This window comes from Hemitrygon akajei, chromosome 25 (genome assembly GCF_048418815.1).
Source record: "Hemitrygon akajei chromosome 25, sHemAka1.3, whole genome shotgun sequence".
Taxonomy (NCBI): Eukaryota; Metazoa; Chordata; class Chondrichthyes; order Myliobatiformes; family Dasyatidae; genus Hemitrygon; species Hemitrygon akajei.
This window is the reverse complement of record NC_133148.1, coordinates 18,646,807-18,670,036: the sequence shown is the minus strand read 5'-3', so window position 1 is coordinate 18,670,036 and position 23,230 is coordinate 18,646,807.

Genomic DNA, 23,230 nt, shown 5'->3' with positions numbered 1-23,230 from the left:
ACATCGCCTAATGATAGGGTTCAACGCTCCTGGGAAGTAGAACTTCAACATTCACTCTCAGATAACCAATAGAGTAAAATTTATTATTTAGTTAATAATTCATCTATCTGCGCACGCCATATTTTAATTCAGTTTAAGATAGTACACAGGGCCCATATGTCCAAAGATAAATTGGCGCATATTTTTCCTAATATATGCCCTATTTGTGATAGATGTAATGCAGAAGTGGCTATTCTAACCCATATGTTTTGGTCATGTGTAAGTTTAAATAATTTTTGGAGGGATGTGTTTGGAATATTATCTAAAGTTATAGATATGAATGTTCAACCTAATCCACTTACAGCAATTTTTGGGATTTTCCCAGAGGAAGCAAGCAGAGTGTCTGCCTCTGCCCAACATGTGATAGCTTTTTCAACTTTACTGGCTAGGAGAGCTATTTTGCTACACTGAAAAGAATCTAACTCAACCACTGTTTTCTATTGGCTCTCCTCCATCATGTCATGTCTAAGCTTGGAGAAAATTAGAAGCCGGACATTTGATACATCTTTTGATTTTGAACAAGTCTGGCGACCCTTTATTCAATATTTTCACATGATTTAATTTATCTTTATTTATTTACTTTTCTTTACTCTCTTTGGAGAATATCCTTGTCCATGAAGGTTCGGAGATGACTGGAAGGATGTGCTTTTTTCTCTCTTTCTTTCTTTTTTAAATTTATCCTCATTTGGACTGCCCAATCTTTCTTTTTCTTTCTTTCTTTTTTCTTTCTCTCTTTTTTGTTTTAGTTTAGTTAGTGGGGATTTTCTTTCTCTATCAATAAAATTTCCAATCTTTTTTTTTTACGATTGCTATGAGGAGTTGTAATTTCTCTCTGACCATTGTATATATAACAGCATAATATATTACCTATTTGAGTTTGATATTATATGCTTTTTGTCTTTAATATTGCTGTTTATATGCCTTTTATATTATCTACTTGTTAAACTCCTCTTTCGATTTCTATTTGTATATTCTTTATTTGAAAATCAATAAAAAAGATTGAAAAATGAAATGAAATGAGATCCCCCCTCATTCTTCTAAACTCCAGTTTAGAAGAATTTCATTTCATGCTGGTCCCTCTGCCTGTCACTGTACACCCCACTCTCTGATTATTTCACACCCCATAGTGAATGATCTTTTACTTAATCAAACAACATGTTTATAATATTACCCACATATATATATATATACTCATCTGCTATAATGACATCTACAGCATAGTAAATTTTGAATTGTCCAATTCAGGCTTTAAGATTTAATCATGGTGGAGATTTCTCGCTCTTGTGGAACAATGTCTTTCCTGACAAACAGGGGTGGGGGAATCTCTCTGCTTGGCAGGTGAGACTTGTGGCTGTGAAAAAAGTCTCAGGTACTGAGGCCTCCTCTAACACTTCAGCTCTCAGCTCGGTTGGTACAGTAACTCAATCCCCACATAAGGCAAGTTCATCCCGGCGCTGGTAAAACGGGGGGACTGGAATTCCTGCTGCACATTCCAAACATTCTGTGTTGCCATGAGGACTTGAGACAATGTGCGGCCTCTTCTGGTTTCACTTTGGATAAAAGGGAGACTTCCCATTTGTATTTGGTCAGAAGGAGTGTCCTCTTTTGTAATTGTTTCAGTTATTTCCTTTTCCCAGGGCAAAGGAGACAAACCATCAGCATTTCCATGATTAGATGTCCTCTTGAAGCTGTTCTTGTAACAGTGTCTTCTAAGGAACAGAGCCCAATCTCTGCATTCGTGTTGCTGCTGTTAGTGGAACACCCTTCTGTGGAGTCCAGCGTTGCCTTGGAAGTCCATAGCGGGGGTATTCCCTTCTGCCGCCTGCGAGGGATGACGAGTCTACCAGGACCCTGAGGACTTGTGGAAACTGTGTGGTGGTTTCTTTCGAACTTATAGTCTTTTAACATCTTTGGATTATTTTTACTGTGCCCATGGTCTGTTTATTTTATTATTATGGTATTGTTTGCACTGTTGTAACTATATGTTGTAACTATGTGGTTTTGTGCAGGTCTTGTAGCTTTAGTTTTTTGCTTGTTGGGTGGTAGAGTTGGTCTCCTGACTTGGTGTGTCTGGGTAATCTTGTTTTGTCTGGTGGATTTGGAGCTCCTTTCCGGGTAACGCGCTAAGATGGTAGCGCGATATTAATACGCAGCAGCCTCTCCGGACTCTGGATTGGGGATTGCCAAACGTTATGTGGATTTTCTGGTGTAGTCTGTTTTGTCGTGTGCTTTTGTGATAATCATTCTGGAGGAACGTTGTCTCATTTTTTTAACTGCATTGCATTTGTGGTTTCTAAATGACAATAAACTGAAACTGAACTGAACTGAAAATGGACACCAGTGGTTGATAATCTGTAATGAGGTAAAACTCCCTCCCATACAAGTACTGGTTGAAATATTTTACACCCGAAACCAGACTAAAGGCCTCTCTGTCAATCTGTGCATAGTTTTTCTCTGCAGTAGTAAGAGAATGTAACGCAACCTCCATCGCTCATAACATGTGACACGACTACAATTATACCATAAGGCGAGGGGTCTCTGTGTGAGGACAGTGTCTGACCATCTCCTTTATCTTTTGGAAAGCCACCTCACACTGCTTTGTCCATTGCCATTTCTTCCCGATCTGCAGTGATGAGTTCAGGGGGTGGAGCTCAGTACTGTATCCAGGATCCTGGTACGGTGATTGACACTTCCTAAAAGGACAGCAACTATAACACATCCTTTGGCCTAGGGGCATCCTGGGTGAATTTTCTCAGCACACTTTCACCTCCATCTGCAGGTAGGCCTCAGCTAAGCTCATCCTGCTGAAGTGATTCGCTCCAGAAATGTTTGCAAGGATATGCTCTATCCTGGGCAGAGGGTATTGATCTATTTTCAGTACTGGGTTGATGGTGATCTCACCGCAGGTCCTGACAGACCCATACTTCTTGGCTAGTAGGACTACTGGCATCTCCCATGGGCCCCATACTACCTTTAGAAATAATTCCTTCAATCTCCATGTCATCTACCTCACTGCCTGCTTTGGCAGGGGTAGTGTAAGGAACGAGACAGGCTTTGTAAAACTTGGGAGTGGGATTTTCATTTAACACAAGTTTACCCTTGATATGTTTGAGTTTTCCAGTACCATCCTTGAACGTTGCTGTGGCTTCATCCGGTGGCTTTCTTAATTCACATTCAGTTGACTCTATTGCAGGGAATGTGGCATGCAAATGATGGATGGATCACCAATCAAGTTGTAGTCATCTCAGGCAATCACAACCCCAGAATGCTGGCCCTCCTCCTTTTACCACATGCAAAGCAGGATGTGGTGCAAACCCACATCCTTGTTGTATTTCACCATTACAAATGCCATTCCCACAGGAATAATCTTTTCTCCAGTATAAGTTCTTCGTTGGATATCTGCTGGTTTCTCTTCAGTACCTTTGAAATGCCTCTCAAACTCATTTTGTGGAATGACTGGAACAGCAGACCCAGTGTCCAATTCCATTTTAAATGACTTGCTGTTCACTTCTGGTGTAAGCCATATTGCTTGTCTATTGTTCATTTTCACACTGCAAATCTCAAGGCTACTCAGTCCAGAGTCACTTTCATCCTCATCAGATTTTTCATCGACACCATGCAGATTAGTGCTCTTTTTGAAACTGCAACTTGACTTCTTAGCATTTTCTCTTCCCTGTGCAGTCCAATTATTTCTGTCTGCCCAACATGCTCTTTGTATGTGTCCTAATTTGTTGTATTTTCTGCAAGTTTTGACCTCCATTGTTCTGGTGCATCTAAGCTCCTGCCGCAACAGCAACACAATTTGTACGGCCAGGCCAGTTTCTGTTTGGACATTGCAATTTTGTTCACACTCACTTTCATTCCTGGCTGCAACCCCGTCGTGTCTCTGCCAGCGGTTCCCATTGATACAGCGATTTCAACTGCACTTCCAAATCTGAGTTGTGCTTCAGGTAGAAGCCATTTTCAATGCTTTTGTGTAAGATTCCACAACTAAATAATCTTTCTGTGGATCTTTAAACCCATTACTGAACTGACAATGCTCAGGCAATATCTTCAATTAAGCCACATAAACTAAAATGGACCACCACCCCCCCGACATTTTGATTCCACTTAAGCATTCTGTAATCAACAAAGGTTCTGCATTACTTTCATGATATCAGCACAGCTCATTTCAGCTGGTTTGGTTGGAGCAGTTAAACTTCAAAGCTAACTGTATGCTTTTCCACGTATTACACTCAACAAAACTGGATTCGCTTCTCATTGCCTATTTCATTTGCTTTAAAATACTATTCAATTTGCTTAGTGTACAAATTCCAGTTATCTATTGTGCAATGGAACATGCACAATAGCCTACAATTTCTGGTCCTTATTTATAGATTATTAATATCACGTGGTACTCACTATGATTTGTCTGTTTTTTGCCTTTTTAAAAACTCGACTGTCTTTCTCTTCCCGTTACAAAGGAGCAACCATGTCGTGCTTCCTTTTAAAACTTGAACATCTCACTGTGCTTCAACAGGTAAGTAGTCATCTCCGGTTTATTTTAAAACATGCTCATCACCACTGTAACTCCAAAACATAAAACTAACTGAAAGAAAAAGACATTAGCCCAGGAGAGTGTGTTTTAGTTTTAGAGAGGCATGCAGTTATGACATGATGATGTATGCCATTTTCATACTGTTATGTATAACCTGCAATGAACAACAAAGAATGGTTAATCAAACAATATATTTACAATATTACTGAAATATTAAATACCCAATGCAGGGGCTGAGGGTAGATTACAAGGTGAGTGAAGTGGTGAGAAACCAAGAACTCAGGTGACAACCTCAGACAATATCAAACCCCCTCAGTCCCTCTGTTCTGGAACACCTCCCCTTCCTCACCACCAATACACACACACACTTAATCAACACAGTTTAACAACAGCTGGCCACTGATCAACAGGTAATTTGTTTTGTTGTAATTTTATCCTTTGTAAAATTATGTTTTATTTATGTTTGGTGTCGTTCCTGTGAATGCTGTTTCTCTGACATTATGAGCCTGCGATGCTACTGCAGGTGAATTTCTCTTTGCACCTGTGCATACATGGAGTTGTGCAGACGACAATAAGCTATCTGGATGTATCATGGTGACACGTACAAAATGCTGGAGGAACTCAGCATCTAATCGCAGCCAAGAGAAAATCTGTCGATTCGCCCCCTCCCTCCCGGTTTCACCCATCATCTTGTGTTTCTCCTTTCCCCCCCCCCCCCACCCCCACCTTTTAACTCTACTCTTCATCTTTTTTTCTCCAGTCCTGCTGAAGGGTCTCAGCCCGACTCTTTCCCAGAGGCGCTGCCTGGCCCGCTGAGCGCGCGTTGCTGGTATTTGCCGCATCTGCAGCTTTTCTCTGGTTTGTGGCTGGGTGTACACAGCTTGGTTGGCGACTGACCACCAGAAGCTGCAGAGAGCTGTGGACACGGCTCAGCACATCACGGAAACCAGGCGCCCCTCCGTGGTCGCTATTCCTCACTGCCTCCCTCAGTAAAGCAGCCAACATAATCATAGACCCCACCCACTGCAGAAATCCTCTCTCCGTACTACCAGGCTCAAGGACGGCTTCTACACTGCTGTTATAAAATTACTGAATGGTTGCCTGGTCTGATAAAATGAACTTCTGACCCTCTCAAACTACTTTTTTTATTTTCTTGCTCTTTATTGTTTACCCACAAGGCATTTGGCCTGTAGCTGTTACATTTTACTCTGCATTCTTATTGTTCGACCACGTTCTGCGTCGTTGCGGGCAGCGGAGTGAGCCGGGAGTAGAGTGGAGGCCTAAGGGCTTTGGCTCAACGGGCTTCGGCGGAACCGGGCGAGGCGAGGAAGACCGGAGCTGCAGAGCTCTGACAGCTAGTTGCTTGGTAAGTATTGGTAAGTAGTCCTGCTTCCTTTTACACTTATAACTTTAAAAGTATTGTTAAATAGTGTGATAGTTAGCTGTATTGGGGCAAAGGGTTCTTGCATAACCAATACTAGTACATTAAATTAACTATATAGCATGGAGCAGGTGATGTGTTACTGCTGCGAGATGTGGGAACCAGTAGACCCCATTGAGGGACATGGCGACTACATTTGCAGCAAGTGTTTGTTGCTCGAGGAACTCCAGCTTCATATTGATGAGCTGCAGTCTGAGCTTCAGACACTGCGACACGTCAGGGAGGGGGAGAGTTACCTGGACTCTGTGTACCAGGAGATAGCCACACCTAATAGATTAACTAATGTAGATTGCAGTCAAGCACAGGATGGTGTGGCTATGAGTGAGGCAAGTAGGGGAATCCAGAAGGTAGGGCTGGAGGAGATGCAGGCCTTGCTCTTGTCCAACAGATTCGAGGCTTTAACTCCCTGTGAGGGCAGGAGCGGGGACTGTGGGGAGGATGAGCAACCTGCCCATAGCACCGTGGAGTGGGGGGCCATTCCAGAGGGGGGAGTCAATAGAAATGTTGTAGTAATAGGGGACAGTATCGTCAGGGGGATAGATAGGGTTCTCTGCAACTGAGAGCGAGGGTCCCGAAGGCTATGTTGCCTGCCTGGTGTCAGGGTTAAGGACATCTCTTCTGGGCTGGAGAGAAACTTGCAGTGGGAGGGGGAGGATCCAGTTGTCTTAGTACACGTCGGTACTAATGACATAGATAGGACAAAGCAGAAGGTTCTGTTACAGGAATATGAGCAGCTAGGGGTCAAATTAAAAAACAGAACCTCAAGGGTAATAATCTCTGGATTATTACCTGAGCCACGAGCAAATTTGGCTAGGTTAAATAAAATTAGGGAGTTAAACGCGTGGCTCAAAGACTGGTGTGGGAGAAGTGGGTTTTGCTTCTTGGGACACTGGCACCAGTACTGGGACAGGAGAGAACTGTTCCGGAGGGACGGGCTTCACCTGAACCGGGCTGGGGTTAGTGTCCTGGCGAATCATATAACTAGGGCTGCAGAGAAGTCTTTAAACTAACTAGTGGGGGGGAGGATTCTAGAGAGCAAATAATTAAAAAGACAATGGAGAAGGTAATGGATGTAGGTAAAAGTGGAGGAATAAAAAGACAGAGTGTGTCAGGAGGGGAAAGAATGTACGGAGATAAGCGTAAAGTTGTACAAAAGGAAAAGGTAGGAAATAAGTGTCAAACATATTTGAAAGTCCTTTATTTGAATGCACGTAGTATCAGGAATAAAATTGATGAGTTGACGGTACAAATAATTACGTATGGTTATGATATTGTGGCAATTACGGAAACATGGCTGCAGGGTGACCAGGACTGGGAATTAAACATACAAGGGTATTCGACAATTAGGAGAGACAGGCAAGAAGGAAAAGGAGGTGGGGTGGCTATGTTAATAAAGCAAGAAATCACTGCAATAAAGCGAAATGATATTGGCTCAAAGGATCAGGATAACGAAACAATTTGGGTAGAAATAAGAAATAGTAAAGGGAAAAAAGCAGTGGTGGGAGTAGTCTATAGGCCTCCAAACAGCTGTAACTCAGTTGGTCGGAGCATAAATCAGGAAATAGTTGGAGCTTGTAATAAGGGAACAGCTATAATTATGGGGGATTTTAACTTTCATATTGACTGGAATAATCAAGTCGGACACGGCAGCCTTGAAGAAGAGTTTATTGAGTGTATTCGGGATGGGTTCCTTGAACAATACGTTACTGAGCCGACAAGGGGGCAAGCAGTCTTAGATCTGGTCCTGTGTAATGAGACAGGACTAATAAAAAATGTCCTAGTAAAGGATTCCCTTGGAATGAGTGACCATAACATGGTCGAATTCCATATTCAATTAGAGGATGAGAGGGTTGGATCTCAAACAAGCGTACTGAGCTTAAATAAAGGAGACTATGATGGTATGAGAGCGGAATTGCTTAAGATGGATTGGGAAAATAGATTAAAGGGTAGATTGGTACTTGATCAGTGGTGTATATTTAAGGAGTTATTTTACAACTATCAAGAAAAATATATTCCACTGAAGAAAAAAGGGTGTAAAAGAAAAAATAGTTATCCGTGGCTAAGTAAAGAAATAAAGCAAAGTATACGACTAAAAAGAAAGTTATATAAGGTAGCTAAATCTAGTGGGAAGATTGAAGATCAAGAAGCTTTTAAAGATCAGCAGCAAATAACAAAAAGATTGATTAAGAAGGGGAAGATAGATTATGAAAGTAAATTGGCGAAAAACATAAAAGCAGATAGTAAGAGTTTTTATAGTTACCGGTACATAAAAAGAAAAAGGGTGGCTAAAGTAAATGTTGGTCCCCTAGAAGATGAGACAGGGAAATTAATGGTAGGGGACATGGAGATGGCGGAAACGCTGAACAAATATTTTGTATCAGTTTTTACAGTAGAGGACACTCAAAATATCCCAACACTGGATAAACAGGGGGCTCTAGGGGGAGAGAAGCTAACTACGATTCAAATCACCAAGGAAATGGTGCTTGATAAATTAATGGGACTGAAGGTGGATAAATCCCCTGGACCAGATGGCTTGCATCCTAGGGTCTTAAGGGAAGTGGCGGTCAGGATTGTGGATGCATTAGTGATAATTTTTCAAAACTCGCTGGACTCGGCAATGGTCCCGGCAGATTGGAAAAATGCTAATGTAACGCCTTTATTTAAAAAGGGCAATAGACAGAAGGCTGGGAATTATAGGCCAGTTAGCCTAACATTTGTGGTTGGCAAAATGTTGGAATCGATAATTAAGGAAACAGTAACAGGGCATTTGGATAAACATAGCTTAATAGGACAAAGTCAGCATGGCTTTACAAAAGGGAAGTAGATAGATAGATAGATAGATACTTTATTCATCCCCATGGGGAAATTCAACATTTTTTCCAATGTCCCATACACTTGTTGTAGCAAAAACTCATTACATACAATACTTAACTCAGTAATAATATGATATGCATCTAAATCACTAACTCAAAAAGCATTAATAATAGCTTTAAAAAAAAAAAGTTCTTAAGTCCTGGCAGTTGAATTGTAAAGCCTAATGGCATTGGGGAGTATTGACCTCTTCATCCTGTCTGAGGAGCATTGCATCGACAGTAACCTGTCGCTGAAACTGCTTCTCTGTCTCTGGATGGTGCTATGTAGAGGATGTTCAGGGTTTTCCATAATTGACCGTAGCCTACTCAGCGCCCTTCGCTCAGCTACCGATGTTAAACTCTCCAGTACTTTGCCCACGACAGAGCCCGCCTTCCTTATCAGCTTATTAAGACGTGAGGCGTCCTTCTTCTTAATGCTTCCTCCCCAACACGCCACCACAAAGAAGAGGGCGCTCTCAACAACTGACCTATAGAACATCTTCAGCATCTCACTGCAGACATTGAATGACGCCAAGTAATGTTTGACAAATTTGTTGGAGTTCTTTGAGGACATAACATATAGGGTAGATAAAGGGGAACCAGTGGATGTGGTGTATTTGGACTTCCAAAAGGCATTTGACAAGGTGCCACACCAAAGATTATTACTTAAAGTAAAAAATCATGGGATTGGGGATAATATTCTGGCATGGGTGGAGGATTGGCTTTCTAACAGAAAACAGAGAGTTGGGATAAATGGTTTATTCTCAGACTGGCAGTTGGTGACTAGTGGTGTTCCGCAGGGGTCGGTGTTGGGACCCCAACTCTTTACAATCTATATTAATGATTTGGAGAAAGGGACTAAGTGCAACTTATCGAAGTTTGCTGATGACACAAAGATGGGAGGGAGTGTAATGAGTGCGGAGGACATTGAAACCCTGCAGGGGGACATAGATAGGCTGAGTGATTGGGCAGACATTTGGCAGATGAAATATAATACTGACAAGTGTGAGGTCTTGCACTTTGGCAGGAAAAATAATAGAGCAAGTTATTATCTAAATGGAGAGAAACTGGAAAGTGTTTCTGTGCAAAGGGATCTGGGGGGTCCTGGTGCAGGAAACACAAAAAGTTAGTATGCAAGTGCAGCAGGTGGTCAAGAAGGCCAATGGAATGCTGGCTTTTATTGCTAGGGGGATGGAGTATAAGAACAGGGAGGTCTTACTGCAGTTGTACCGGGTATTGGTGAGACCACACCTGGAGTACTGTGTGCAGTTCTGGTGTCCATATTTAAGAAAGGACATACTGGCTCTCGAGGCAGTGCAGAGAAGGTTCACTAGGTTAATTCCGGGGATGGGTGGGTTGATGTATGATGAGAGGTTGAGTAGATTGGGACTGTACTCATTGGAGTTCCGAAGAATGAGAGGCGATCTTATTGAAACATATAAGATTGTGAAGGGGCTTGATTGGGTGGATGCGGGGAGAATGTTCCCAATGATGGGTGAAACTAGGACTAGGGGGCATAATCTTAAAATAAGGGGATGCCGTTCCAGGACTGAGATGCGGAGAAATTTCTTCACTCAGAGGGTAGTGGGGCTGTGGAATTTACTGCCCCAGAGAGCTGTGGAAGTTACTACACTCAATAAATTCAAAACGGAGATAGACATTTTCCTGGATAAAAATGGCATTAGGGGATACGGTGAGCGAGCAGGTAAGTGGACATGAGGCTAGGTTTAGATCAGCCATGTGATCTCCTGGACCAGTTTCCGATAGCCTGGATGGGTCGGAGAGGAATTTTCCAGATTTTTTTCTCCTCAATTGGCAACTCGGTTTTTTCCCCCGGGTGATCACATGGGTTTGGGCGGGATGAATAATAAAATAAAATGGGTGGCATGGTGCCCTGTTGGTTGGCACTGTTGCCTTGTGGGATTCGGTGAAAACTGGAGTTAAGATTGGATCAGCCATGATCCTGTTGAATGGCGGAGCAGGCTTGAGGGGCCGATTGGCCTACTCCTGCTCCTATCTCTTATGTTCTTATGTTCTTATGTTCTGCCTCAATGCATTGTGTAAGTAATTGATCAGTATGAATGGTATCCTAGACAACCTTTTCCCTGTATCAAAGTTCAAAGTAAAGTTTACAATCAGAGTGCAAACATGTCATCACATAGAACCTCGAGATTCTATTTCTGAAGGCAAACTCAGCAAGTCTATAGAACAGTGACTGCAAACAGGATCAAAGAAAAAGCAGGGGCGCAGAAGAAACAAGCTGCAAATGCAAATACAAATAAATAAATAGCAATAAATAACAAGAGCGTGAAATAACAAGATGAAGAGTTCTTCAAGTGAAACCATCGGTTGCGGGAACACCAGAGTTAGAATGAGTGTAGTTATCTCCTTTTGTTCAAGAAGCCTGGTGGTTGAGGGGTAGTAACTGTTCTTGAACCTGGTGGTGTAAGTCCTGAGGCTCCTGTACCTTCTACCTGATGGGAGTAGTGAGAAGGGAGCATGGCCTGGGTGGTGAGGATCTTTGATGATGGACGCTGCTTTCATGTAGATGTGCTCAATAGTTGGGAGGGCTTTAACCTTGATGTACTGGGCTGAATCCACGACCTTTTGTAGGATTTTTCACTCAAAGGCATTGGTGTTCCCATACCAGGCAGCACACTTCCCACCACACGAAGGATACAGACAGGATCTCCCGGTTGCCACTCACTTCAACTCTCCTTCACATTCCCATTCGGATATGTCCATACATGGCCTCCTCTACTGCCATGATGAGGCCAAACTTCGGTTGGAGGAACAACATCTCATATACTGTCTGGGTAATCTCCAGCCCCTTGGTATGAACATCGAATTCCCCAACTTCCGGTAATTCCCTCCCTCTCCCTTCCCCATCCCACCTCTACTCTGCCTCCTCTTCCAGCTGCCTATCACCTCTCATGACTCTGCCTTCTTCTACTACCCACAGTGCTTTCCCCTTAGATTCCTTCTTCACCTCTCCTGCCTATCCCCTCCCTGCTTCCCCTCCCCCACCCCTTGATCTTTCTTCTGATTGGTTTTCCACCCTTCCCCCACCTTCTTTATAGGGCCCCTGCCCCCTCCTTCTTTAGTCCTGACGAAGGGTCTCGGCCCGAAACGTTGACTGCTCCTTTCAACGGATGCTGCTGAGTTCATCCAGCTTTTTTGTACGTCTTGACACAACTGTAGAACTTTGCCAAGGTTTTCAATGACATGCCAAATCTCTACAGACTCCAGAGGAAGTCGAGGTGCCGTTGTGCTTTCTTTGCAATAATGTTTATATGATGGGTCCAGGACAGGTCCTCTGAGATAGTGACACTCAGGAATTTAAAGTTACTGACCCTCTCCACCTCTGATCCTCTGATGATTACTGACCCATGGACCTCTGGTTTCCTGCTCCTGAAGTCTTCAACCTGTTCCTTGGTCTTGCTGACATTGAGTGAGACGCTCACCCAAATTTCCAACCTGCCTCCTGTACGCTGATTCATCAGCACCTTTTACACAGCCCACAACGGTGGTGTCATCGGCAAACTTTTATTTGGTGTTGGAGTTGTACTTAGCCTCACAGTCATAGGTGTAAAGCAAGTAGAACTTGGGGCTGAGAACACATCCCTGTGGTGCTCCTGTGTTGATGGAGATTGTGGAAAAGGTGTTTCTGCCAATCCAAACTGACTGGGGTCTGCAAGTGAGAAAATCCGGGATCCAAATGCACAACGGGGTATTCAGGCCAAGGTCTTGGAGCTTACTGATCAGTTTTGAGGGGATGATGGTATTGAATGCGGAGCTGTAATCGATAAAGAGCATCCTGATGTGTGATTCTTTGCTGTCCAGATGTTCCAGGGCTATGGAAGAGCCAATGACATGGCATCCCGTGTAGACCTGTTGCTACAGCAGGTGAATTGGAGTGGGTGCAAGTCGCCATTCAGACAGGCTTCAACACCGCCTCTCAAAGCAGTGCAACGAGATCCAGGTGTTCTTGTACATCAGTCAATGAAAGCAAGCATGCAGGTACAGCAGGCAGTGAAGAAAGCTAATGGCATGCTGGCCTTTATAACAAGAGGAATTGAGTATAGGAGTAAAGAGGTCCTTCTGCAGTTGTACAGGGCCCTGGTGAGACCCCACCTGGAGTATTGCGTGCAGTTTTGGTCTCCGAATTTGAGGAAGGACATTCTTGCTATTGAGGGAGTGCAGCGTAGGTTCACAAGGTTAATTCCCAGAATGACGGGACTGTCATATGTTGAAAGATTGGAGCGACTGGGCTTGTATACACTGGAATTTAGAAGGATGAGAGGGGATCTGATTGAAACATATAAGATTATTAAGGGATTGGACACGCTGGAGGCAGGAAGCATGTTCCCGTTGATGGGTGAGTCCAGAACTAGAGGCCGCAGTTTAAGAATAAGGGGTAGGCCATTTAAAACATAGATGCGGGAAAACTTTTTCACCCAGAGAGTGGTGGATATGTGGAATGCTCTGCCCCAGAAGGCAGTGGAGGCCAAGTCTCTGGATGCATTCAAGAGAGAGTTAGATAGAGCTCTTACAGATAGCGGGGTCAAGGGATATGGGGAGAGGGCAGGAACGGGGTACTGATTGTGTATGATCGGCCATGATCACGGTGCTGGCTAGAAGGGCCAAATGGCCTACTCCTGCACCTACTGTCTATTGTCTATTCATCACTGTGGGTGTAGATGCTTGAAACAGCTGGGTATCACACATGGCCGGAGTGAGGGGTTCAGGATATCCATGAATACACCAGCCAGTTGGTCAACACAGGTCTTCAGTATTCGGCCAGGTACTCCGTCCAGACCGGATGCTTTCTTTGGATTCCCTCTCCTGACGGCAGCCCGCACGTCATCTTCAGATACTGAGACCACAGGACCATGGGGAGATGTGGGGGATCTCCATGATGATCATCTCCAGATGATGGTCCCTCCACGATCAAAGTGAGCTCATCTGGAAGCGAAGCCCTGCCTTCTCCCATGTCACTTGATTTATGGATGACATTCAAACCCTGCCAGAGCAGGCGAGCATCCCTCGTTAATTCCAGTCTAGTCCACGAGCTCCATTTTGCCCGAGAGGTGGCTTTCCAGAAATCATACCTGCACCTCCTGTAGCTTTTTAGATCTCCAGACTTGAATGCCTCTAATCTAGCCCTCAACCAATTCCGGATTTCATGGTTCATCCAGGGCTTCTGATAGGGGAAGACCCGGAACAATTTTGTGGGGACATTCTTGGTACAATGGACAATAATAAACTTGTTCCAATACCGATAACAAATACCAACTAAACTTTCACACACAGTTCCACAAGCCAACTACTGCCCCCTCCAGTTACCTGTTAGCAGTCCCTTTTCCCCTCATCGACCCCTCACCCATACACAACCAACTGGATCCCTCATCCTGTTCGTCTGCCAGCATTTGGGCCCCACCTACCACCTCCCAAGCTCCTGTTACTACCTCCATCCCTCTCTCTCCTGCCTGTACCCATCTGCCCATCACCCTCCTCTCCCACATCTTCCCATCTCTTGCTCCCTCACCTCTTTACACCGGCTTTCTCCACACCTACGCTCTCAGTCCTGGTGCCGGGCCTCGACCCTAAACGTCAACCATTCCTTTCCCAAGACTATAAAGCATAGGATTAGGCCATTCAGCCCATCAAGTCTGACTGGCCCATCATGGTTGGTTTATTATCACCATCAACCCCATTCTCCTGCCCTCTCCCTGTAACCTTCGATGACCTTACTAAGCAACAACCAATCCACCTCTGATTTAGGTATACCCGATGACTTGGCCACCACAGCTGTCTGCGCCAGATTCACCGTTCTCTGGCTAAAGAAATTCCTCCTCATCTCTGTTTTATAGGGACATCCTTGTGGTCTGAGACTGTGCCCTGTGATCCGAGACTCCCCCAGTATAGGAAACATCCTCTCCACGACTACTCTATCAAGGCCTACCAATATTCATGAAGTTTCATTTTTCTAAGCTCCAGTGAGTACAGGCCCAGAGCCATCAGACGCTCCTCGTATGTTAACCCTTTCATTCCTAGGATCAGTCTCGTCAACCTACTCTGGACCATCTCCACAGGTGCTGCCCGACTCGCTCCAGCGGGGAATTTAAATTTCGTTTCCCGTCTGCTGCAGTTCTGACATTTATCCACGTAATTGTAAACTCTTTCCCGTCAGTCCCACTCCCACCACTCCAGGGAGTGAGGATCCTGGTCAACACGCTGCCTCTCTCCCACGTGGCCTTAGCCTGTCCGGAACTCTCTGGAACTGCCTGTGCTCCCCCAGTTTGTGGCTCCCCTTTGACATCTCTGAATGTCACCATCCTGCCCTGATGACCCCCCCACAGCCGGCCTCTGATGTCTGACCCTCCCAATCCCGGCCTCTGATGTCTGACCCCCCCAACCCCGGCCTCTGATGTCTGACCCTCCCAATCCCGGCCTCTGATGTCTGACCCCCCCACACCCAGCCTCTGATGTCTGACCGCCCCAACCCCGGCCTCTGATGTCTGACCCCCCCAACACCCGGCCTCTGATGTCTGACCCCCCCAACACCCGGCCTCTGATGTCTGACCCCGCCCAACCTCCTCCCCCACAGCCGGCCTCTGATGTCTGACCCCCCCACACCCAGCCTCTGATGTCTGACCGCCCCACACCCGGCCTCTGATGTCTGACCCCACCAACCCCAGCCTCTGATGTCTGACCCCCCCCACACCCTCCCCCACACCCAGTCTCCGATGTCTGACCCCCCCCCCACAGCCGGTCTCCTATGTCTGACCCCCCCACCTATCAGCGGCCTGTCCTCCCCTGCTCCCTCCCTTCCTTTAACCCCACTCCCCCCTCGATAATCCAGCACCGATATCAACTGCTCTTTGGTTCCAATACACTCCTGCTTCCATCACCATTGTCATCCTCACAATCCCTCCTGGCCTCCCTCCCTCTCTGACTTGCCTCTGTACATCAGGGTATCAACGCCTGATTCATCGCTTTACGATAGTGATGGGGCATTTCAATATGCAAGTAGATTTGGAAAATCAGGCTGCTGCTGTTGGATTCCAAGAGAAGGAATTTGCCTTTTCAGAGCGCCCTGGTTGGAGCTCACGGGGAAAAGGCAATTCAGGATTGGGTGCTGTGTAACAAATTAGATTTGATTGTAGAGCTTAAGGTAAAGGAACCCTTAGGAGAATAATAATATGATAGAATTCACCATGCAGTTTGAGAGGGAGAAGGTAAAATCAAATGAATCAGTATTACAGTGGAGTAAAGGGAACTACGTGTGAGGGGAGCTGACCAAAGTTGATTGGAAGGTGCTGGGATGATGGCAGAACAGTTTCTGGGGGCAATCTGAAAGATGCGCACCTGGTTCATTCCAAAAGGGGTTATGAGGCATCCGCTGTAGACAAGGGAAGCAAAAGACAGCAAAAGAGCAAAGGAAAGGCTGTGTCCTGGTCTTGTGGCGGTTAGCGTGATGCCATTACAGCTCAGGGCGTTCCGGAGTTCAGAGTTCAATTCTGGCACCGTTCTGTAGGGAGTCTCTGTATGTCCTCCCTGTGGATTGTGCAGGATTTCTCCGAGCCCGCTGGTTTCCTGACGAGATGGACCGCATCGATTAGTTGAGGGGCTGAATCACTAAATACCTAAAATAAATTATATCGCAAAAATTAGTGGGAAGCTAGAGGATCGGGAAGCTTTTAAGGTCTAACAAAAGGCAACTGAGAAACAGTAAGGAGAGAAGAAAGTGAAAATTGAAATTACATAGCCAATAACATAAACAGGGATACTGAAGGTTTTATCAGATAGGTAAAGAGTAAATGAGAGGCGACAATGGACAGTCGAAAGCTGGAAAATGACGCTGCCAAGGTAGTAACCGGGGACTGAGAAATGGGAGATAAACTGATTAAGTATTTTGCTTCCGATTTTACTGTGGAAGACACCAGCCAGAACTTCAAGAGTGTCAGGGGGCAGAAGTGAGGGCAGTTGCTTTTACTAAGGAGGCAGTGCTGAAGAAGCTGAAAGGTCTGAAGGTAAGTAAGTCACCTGAACCAGAGAGACTACACCCCAGGGTTCTGAAAGAGCAGGCTGAAGAAATTGTGGAGGCATTCGTAGTGATCTTTCAAGAATCACTAGATTCTGGTATCGTTCCAGAGGACTGAGAAATCCACCTTTTTAAGAAGGGAGGGAGGCAAACAACAGGAAATTGTAGGGCAGTTAGCCTGCAGTGGTTGGCAAGATGTTCGAGTCTCTTCAAGAGGACTTCGGCAAGAAGCCTGCTTTTCATTTATTCTGACTAATCTGGGATCAGGTAATGGGGGAGACAGTTAGAGCAGTGGTGTGCTCCGTATGCAGTATGTGGGAGGTCAGGGTCAACACAGTTGTCCCTGATGACCACACCTGCAATAGGTGCATCCAGCTGCAGCTCCTATCAGACCGAGATAGGGAATTGGAGCAGGAGCTGGATGAACTACGGATCATTCGGGAGGCAGAGGCAGAGATAGATAAGCGTTATCGGGAGGCAGTCACACCGAAAAGACAGGAGGTAGGCAAATGGGTGACAGTCAAGAGAGGCAGGGGGAGCAGACAGAGAGAGAAGAGCACCCCTGTGGCCGTTCCCATCAAAAATAAGTATACCGTTTTGGATACTGTTGGTGGGGATGACCTACCAGGAACAAACTGCAGTGGTCCTGTCTCTGGCACTGAGGTTGGACCCTCAACTAGGAAGGGGAGGAGGGAAGAGAAGAGAGCGGTATTGATAGGGGATTCTATAGTCAGGGGGGCGGATAGGAGATTTTGTGGGGAAGATCGGGAGTCTCGGGATGGTATGTTGCTTCCCTGGTGCCGGGGTCCGAGACATCTCAGATCGGGTGCAGGTTATTCTCGAGAGGGAGGACAAGAATCCAGATGTTGTGGTCCATGTAGGGACCAATGACGTGGGTAGGATGAGTGAGGGGGTCCTGCGTAGGGAGTTCAGGGAGTTAGGTGCGAAGCTGAAGAGCAGGACCTCCAGGGTAACAATCTCAGGATTGCTACCTGTGCCACGTGCGAGTGAGGCAAGGAACAGGAGGATTATACAGATTAATACGTGGCTGAGAGGATGGTGCAGGAGGGAGGGCTTCAGGTTTGTAGATAATTGGGCTCTGTTCCAGGGAAGGTGGGATCTGTTCCGAAGGGACGGTTTACACCTGAACTGGAGGGGTACTAACATTCTTGCAGGGAAGTTTGCTAGTGCTTCTTGGGGGGGGGGGATTTAAACTAAATTTGCAGGGGGCGGGGATCCAGAATGTGAGGGAGGATAGCGAGAGGAAGAATAAAGGACAGGTGGGGACTACACGGTTCCGGAATATTAAGTGTGTAGTAGAGAAAGGTGAGGTGGGACAAGTGATAAGGAGGACACATGTACAGAGGGGTGGTCTGACGGAACATGAAGTTAAATGTGTTGAAAGAATAAGTAAATTTAGGAAGGACAACAAAATTCTAGGGGCGTATAGCCCAATGGGAGTTCGGGGAGCTGGGTTAAGCACAATAGGCAGCAATTCAAACAGAGAGAGGAGAAATGGGCTGAAAATTCTATATCTGAATGCACGAAGTGTCAGAAATAAGGCGGATGAGCTTGAAGCTCAGGTGCGAATGGGTAACTATGATGTTGTTGGGATAACAGAGACATGGCTGCAGGGAGATCAGACCTGGGAAATGAATGTACAAGGGTATACGTGCTATCGTAGGGACAGAAATGTGGGCAGAGGGGGTGGGGTGGCCCTGTTGGTGAGGAATGAGATTCAGTCCTTTGCAAGGGGGGACATAGGGTCAGGAGAAGTAGAGTCTGTGTGGATAGAACTGAGGAACAGTAAGGGCAAAAGGACCCAAATGGGTGTTGTCTACAGGCCACCAAACAGTAGCATGGATATTGGGTGCAAGTTGAATAGGGAGTTAACATTGGCATGTGGCAAAGGTAATGTCGCAGTAGTTATGGGGAATTTCAATATGCAGGTGAACTGGGAGAATCAGGTTGGTGCTGGACCCCAGGATAGGGAGTTTGTAGAGTGCCTACGGGATGCATTCTTGGAACAGCTTGTACGAGAGCCGACCAGGGACAAGACTATTCTGGATTTAGTATTATGTAATGAACAGGATTTGATAAGCAATCTTGCAGTAAAGGAGCCATTAGGAGGTAGTGATCATAATATGATAAGTTTTTATCTGCAATTTGAGAAGGATAAGGGCAGCTCGGAGGTGTCAGTGTTGCAGTTGAGCAGGGGAATCTATGGAGCCATGAGGGAGGAGCTGGCCAAAGTTGACTGGACAGATAGCCTAGCAGAAAAGACAGTGGAACAGCAATGGCAGGTATTCTTGGGAATAATGCACAAGGTGTAAAATCAGTTCATCCCCCGGAGAAGGAAGGATTCAAAGGGGGGAAAGGGGCCACAGTGGTTGACAAAGGAAGTCAGAGATTGCATAGCATTAAAAAAAAAGGAAGTACAACAGAGCTAAGGTGAGTGGGAGGACAGATGATTGGGAAGTTTTTAAGGAACAACAGAATTTAACTAAAAAGACAATACGGGGAGAAAAAATGAGGTATGAACGCAAGCTAGCCAGGAATATAAAGGAAGATAGCAAAAGCTTTTTTAGGTATGTGAAGAGAAAGAAGATAGTTAAGAACAATGTTGGGCCCTTGAAGAATGAATTGGGTGAAATTGTTATGGGAAACAGAGAAATGGCAGAAGAATTTAATGAGTACTTTAGATCTGTCTTCACTAGGGAAGACACAAGCAATCTCCCAGATGTATGGATGGGCCAAGGACATAGGGTAACAGAGGAAATGAAACAGATTGACATTAGGAAGGTAATGGTGATGAGAAGACTGATGGGACTGAAGGTCCAGATGGTCTGCATCCTAGGGTACTAAAGGAGGTGGCTCTGGAAATTGCGGTTGCATTGGTAATCATTTTCCAATGTTCCTTAGATTCCGAATCAGTTCCTGAGGATTGGAGAATGGCTAATGTTATCCCACTTTTTAAGAAAGGAGGCAGGGAGAAAACAGAGAACTATCGACCTGTCAGCCTGACATCAGTGGTGGGGAAGATGCTAGAGTCCATTATTAAGGATGAAATAGTGGCATATCTAGATAGCAGTGATAGGATTGGGCCGAGCCAGCATGGATTTACCAAGGGTAAATCATGCTTGACTAATCTGTTGGAGTTTTTCGAGGATGTAACCAGGAAGTTAGATGGGGGAGATCCAGTGGATGTAGTGTACCTTGATTTTCAGAAGGTATTTGATAAGGTCCCACATAGGAGATTGGTGGGTAAAATCAAAGCTCAGGGCATTGGGGGGAAGATATTGACATGGATAGAAAACTAGTTGGCAGATAGAAAGCAAAGGGTAGCGGTGAATGGGTGTTTCTCGGAATGGCAGGTGGTGACTAGTGGGGTGCCACAGGGCTCGGTATTGGGACCACAGCTGTTTACAATTTACGTCAATGATTTGGATGAAGGCATTGAAAATAACATCAGCAAATTTGCTGATGATACTAAGCTGGGTGGCAGTGTGACATGTGATGAGGATGTTAGGAGAATTCAGGGTGACTTGGATAGGCTGGGTGAGTGGGTAGATACTTGGCAGATGACGTTTAATGTGAATAAGTGTGAGGTTATCCACTTTGGGGGTAAGAACAGGAATGCAGATTATTATCTGAACGGTGTAGAGTTGGGTAAGGGAGAAATACAAAGAGATCTAGGAGTCCTTGTTCATCAGTCACTGAAGGTGAATGAGCAAGTGCAGCAGACAGTGAAGAAGGCTAATGGAATGTTGGCCTTTATTACAAAGGGAATTGAGTACAAGAGCAAGGAAATCCTCTTGCATTTGTACAGAGCCCTGGTGAGACCACAGCTGGAGTATTGTGTACAGTTTTGGTCTCCAGGGTTAAGGAAGGACATCCTGGCTGTAGAGGAAGTGCAGCGTAGATTCACGAGGTTAATTCATGGGATGTCTGGACTGTCTTACGCAGAGAGGGTAGAGAGACTGGGCTTGTATACGCTGGAATTAAGGAGATTGAGAGGGGATCTGATTGAAACATATAAGATTATTAAGGGATTGGACAAGATAGAGGGAGGAAATATGTTCCAGATGCTGGGAGAGTCCAGTACCAGAGGGCATGGTTTGAGAATAAGGGGTAGGTCATTTAGGACAGAGTTAAGGAAAAACTTCTTTTCCCAGAGAGTTGTGGGGGTCTGGAATGCACTGCCTCGGAAGGTAGAGGAGGCTAATTCTCTGGATGCTTTCAAGAAGGAGCCAGATAGGCATCTTATGGATAGGGGAATCAAGGGATATGGGGACAAGGCAGGAACCGGGTATTGATAGTAGATGATCAGCCATGATCTCAAAATGGCGGTGCAGGCTCGAAGGGCCGAATGGTCTACTTCTGCACCTATCGTCTATTGTCTATAAGGATGAGGTTTTGAGGTACTTGGAGGCACATGACAAAATTGGTCAAAATCAGGATGGTTTCCCTAAGGAGAAATCTTGCCCACCAAATTTGTTGGAATTCTTTGAGGAAATAGCAGGCAGGATAGATAGCAGAGTCATCAGATCCTGCGTCAAATTTCTGGAGGCCTTTGAAAGGACTTTGGCAGGCACATGGGGCCTCTAAACACGATCAGAGCATCACAGGAAATATACTAGCATGGATGGATTGGAAATAAAGGGGGCCTTTTCTGGTTGGCTGCCGGTGACCAGTGGTGTTCTGCAGAGTTCAGTGTTGGGTCTGCTAAACTGACAACCTGGTTGAATGGAGCCACGCCAACCACCTTTCATTCAGCACCGGCAAAGCTAAAGAGCGGACTCTCGAATACAGGAAACACCCAACGCATCAGGGTGGCGTCCATGGGGAAGGGCACTGAGGCACTGTTTCTGAGACAACCACGAATTCTGTCACAGAGTCTAGACGCCCTCGCAGGCGGGCAGCTGAACAGGTTCAGTGATCACACTCGTGAGTATGCACGTTCCAGGCAATTCTTGTTTCATTGTGGTTTTATTTAAATCCCTTCCTCCCATTTCAGTCAGGTTGAGCCTTAAGCAAAGCACGACCTCAACATTCCCGGCTTACCTTTGTCCTTGTTCCGTGAAAGAAGCCTACAGTTTAGATTGATGCTGGAAAGGAGCAGAATTCATTTAATATTAAGTCACTGCTTCTGAATTGCAGTGTCAGTATGAACTTCCAGTTTGAGAGTTTTAATTGACAGCTTTATTGGCCTTGTGCTTCTTATTTTCCTTTGTTCTGCATAGTTCTTATTAAAGTTCAGTAAACTGTTCATCTGCTTCAGTGTCACTCCCTCTGCACTTGGGTCATAATCGTACACTTGTGTTAGCAAGACTTGACCACCAAAATGGACCCAGCCAAGAGAGAACGGCTAACTATGGCCTTGGCATTCATTGGTTAGGTTGGAGAGAAGTTCAAGTCAGCGGAGGCTGGTTTGGCTGAAGTGGCTCATGCAGTGCGACAGCTACTCACAGAGCAAGTCCAGCCCAGACAGAAGTTCGTGGAGGAGAAGCTCAAATCAGTAGCGACTGGGTTGGCAGAAGTGGCTCACACAGTGTGACAACTACCCTGAGGGCAAGCCCAGTCCAAGCAGGAAGAACGGGCTACCAGAGTGACAAGCCCAGTCCAAGCAGGAAGAACGGGCTACCAGTGTGACAAGCCCAGTCCAAGCAGGAAGAACGGGCTACCAGTGTGACAAGCCCAGTCCAAGCAGGAAGAACGGGCTACCAGAGTGACAAGCCCAGTCCAAGCAGGAAGAACGGGCTACCAGTGTGACAAGCCCAGTCCAAGCAGGAAGAACGGGCTACCAGAGTGACAAGCCCAGTCCAAGCAGGAAGAACGGGCTACCAGAGTGACAAGCCCAGTCCAAGCAGGAAGAACGGGCTACCAGAGTGACAAGCCCAGTCCAAGCAGGAAGAACGGGCTACCAGTGTGACAAGCCCAGTCCAAGCAGGAAGAACGGGCTACCAGTGTGACAAGCCCAGTCCAAGCAGGAAGAACGGGCTACCAGAGTGACAAGCCCAGTCCAAGCAGGAAGAACGGGCTACCAGTGTGACAAGCCCAGTCCAAGCAGGAAGAACGGGCTACCAGTGTGACAAGCCCAGTCCAAGCAGGAAGAACGGGCTACCAGAGTGACAAGCCCAGTCCAAGCAGGAAGAACGGGCTACCAGAGTGACAAGCCCAGTCCAAGCAGGAAGAACGGGCATTATCCTTGCAGCGAACATTCAGCAATTCACCAGAGTCAACCAGAATCAGACGGCAGCCAGAACTGCTCTCAAAGCCGGTCTTCAGCAGCTCAATACTGACAGCCAGAATCG